Genomic DNA, 3,400 nt, shown 5'->3' on the forward strand with positions numbered 1-3,400 from the left:
GAGGTGACAAGAATTTACGTTCCTTATCAAGTTCCCAGCCTATGAGGGGCAAAATCTAGATTAGAGCTGAGAGTTTGCTAACAAATCAAGTAAAAGACTTGCTTAGAAGGATGAATCCAAAGTTGGGGTTTCCCCCATCACTGTAAAAGTATGTTTGTTTGGTGTAAAACAAACAAAAACTCACAAATGGTAGAAAGGAATGCAGAGAAGCTAAGAAAATTTTGTCTATAATTATACCACCCAGATGAAGCGATCACACTATGCATTTTTGGTAGATTTCCTTCCAGTTTTCTTTTCCACTGAATTTCTTACCTGATGTCAGATTATATAAATTTGTTTCCAGCATTAATTTAGCATTATACCATGAACATTTCCCAGCCTCATTTAAAATGTCTTATTAGCATCATTTTAAAAGGTGCGTGCCATTTTGTTGTTTTTAAAGGTTCTTTCACAGTGGCTATGTGCAGATCCTGGAACGTTCTATACGAGAGATCCTGCCCATTCTAGAATTTTTCACATCAGTGGCAAATAGTATCCACTGCGGATGGAAAATGAGACAGGGTGAGGCAGAAATGAAGCAGTGAGCCATCGCTTCATGGAAGACAGTCACAACAACATCAAACATGTTTAGGACAACAATCCTGCCCTGTCATAGCCCAGCAAGTCCTTGCAGGGTCTTCTGGCAATCCTTCTGTAGCCCTCAGTATAAGGGTTACAGACATCAGAAACCAGAGGTTTGTTTCCTGAAACCTTGAATAATCCATGGAAATGGGTGCTGTGGAAGCTCTAAGAGACTGGGCCAATTCTGGTTTCTTTAATGAGCTCCTCAGGATTTAGTGAACTGAACACTCATCTCCAAATGAGAAACCTTCCCTTTAGCAAGCGTTGAATTCAAGAAAAAGTCATGCACATCAGGAGGAGAGCCCACAGGATTGTTTCTTCTGCCATCAGTTAATGCCCATTGCAACAAATTCAACTGGATCTGATTTGTGTGTTTTTTACTGATTGGAAGAAGTTTCACCTGGAACGTGCAAACCATGCTGACGTCAGACAGAAACGTTTCACATTTGGGAAAGAGAGAACAGATCTGCAGCAGTTTCAGCAAACCTGCGAAGCAGTTCTGTCTTGCAGAGGTGGGTGTGGAGAGCGACGCGCCATTCTGCCATTCTCGTTAAACCTGTCTGGTAGCTCCCTGAAGTTTTAACTGCTTAGCAATTTGGCTTCAGGTGGAATCAAGCAAAGCATCTGGAGTCCTTTCCCACCAAGGTACTGAGGAGACATGTCACCTGTCATCTCCAAACAATCTTTTATTTTGCTTTACTGAGTAAGGGAAAAGTAACCTCCTGATTCAAAATTAGAATTACTGCATCCTAAAACAAAAAAATCAATATTTCTGTTGGTTTTGCAGCCGTGAGAAAATATGTAATATACAAAAGGAGGGTTTTTTAAAACCTTTTTAACTACAAAGGGAGTTGTCTTTGTAAGAGGGACTTATATTAATATGAAAAACATCTTCATCCCAGTGTTATCAATACAAATAAATGTTAAGAAAATGAATGTGTTTATATAATCAGGGACGTAGAAAGAAGGCAAATGTATTGTAAAGTAAAACAAACAAACAAACAAACAAAATGATGGGGGCCCCTGGTTGGCTTAGTCCATAGAGCATTTGACTCTTGATCTCAGGGTCATGAGTTCAAACCCCATGTTGGGTGTGGAGCCTATTTGAAAAGAATAAATAAATTTTAAAAAATTAAAATTCATTTTTTTGAGAATTCACCTAGATTTGTTTTTTTCAATTTATTCATTTATATTCAAGTTAGTATATTTGAAAAGAATAAATAAATTTTAAAAAATTAAAATTCACTTTTTTGAGAATTCACCTAAATTTGTTTTTTTCAATTTATTAATTTATATTCAAGTTAGTTAGTATACAGTGTATTATTGGTTTCAAGAGTAGAACTTAGTGATTCATCACTTCCATATAATACCCAGTGCTCATCCCAACAAGTGCCCTCCTTATGCCCATCACCCATTTAGTCCATCCTGCCACCCACTTCCCCTCCAGCAACCGTCGGTCTGTTTGTCTAAGAGTCTTTTATGGTTTGCCTCCTTCTCTGTTTTTATCTTATTTTATTTTTCCTTCTCTTCCCCTGTGTTCATATGTTTTGTATCTTAAACTCTACGTAAAAAGTGATTCATTTCTGGGGCGCCTGGGTGGCGCAGTCGGTTGAGCGTCCGACTTCAGCCAGGTCACGATCTCGCGGTCCGTGAGTTCGAGCCCCGCGTCGGGCTCTGGGCTGATGGCTCAGAGCCTGGAGCCTGTTTCCGATTCTGTGTCTCCCTCTCTCTCTGCCCCTCCCCCATTCATGCTCTCTCTCTGTCCCAAAAATAAATAAATGTTGAAAAAAAAAAATTAAAAAAAAAAAAGTGATTCATTTCTTTAAAAAGGCAATTTTTAAACCACATATACAGTGTGGTCAGGTTGTTTACATTAAAAAGTATGTGTTAGAAAAGACATATGAAGTTGATCTTAAGGTGTAGAGGTTATTGATGGGAAGTGGCTACATAGAACACTTATTTGTTGGAGTATACATTTCTAATAATAGATGGTTAAAATAAAGGTATTCAGTTTTGTAGGAAAATGGTAGCTTCCATATCTAGTTTTGAAAATGAAGGGGAGATTCCCCAATACTTGAGTCATAAAAATTTGGTGTTCATCAATGTGAGAATAAAAATTATAAATTCATTTATTTCTACAACACCTTACAGGGTTTTTAAAAAAAATGTTTTAATTGTAATAAAATAAATATAATTTAAAATTTACCCTTTTAATCGTTTTTGAACGTACAATTCAGTGGGATTAACTATATTCACAATGTATGCAACCACCACCACCCATTGCTAGAACTTTTTCATCATCTGGAACAGAAACTCTGTACCCATTAAACACTAACACCCTTATCCCCTCCCCTAACCCAGCCCCTGGGAACGTCCGTTCTATTTTCTGTCTCTATAAATTTGACTATTCTAGACTCCTCATATAAGTGAATCATACAATATTTGTTATTTTTTGTCTGGCTCATTTCACTGAGAATGATGTCTTCAAGGTCCAACCACGTTGTAGCCTGTGTCAGAATTCCCTGCTTTTTAAGGGATAAATAATATTCTATTGTATGTATAGACCACATTTTGTTTATCCATTCTTCTGTCAGTGGACATTTAGGTTGCTTCTACCTTTTGGCTATTACAAATAATGCTACTATGTTGTTTTTTAAGTAGTAAAATAATTATAAACTTACTCTTCCCTTTATAACTTCCCCTCTTCCCAGAATTAATAACTGTCCTATTTATTTATTTATTTATTTATTTATTTATTTATTTATTTATTTATTTTTGC

This window comes from Puma concolor, chromosome B2 (genome assembly GCF_028749965.1).
Source record: "Puma concolor isolate L17-30 chromosome B2, mPumCon1.1.hap2, whole genome shotgun sequence".
Taxonomy (NCBI): domain Eukaryota; kingdom Metazoa; phylum Chordata; class Mammalia; order Carnivora; family Felidae; genus Puma; species Puma concolor.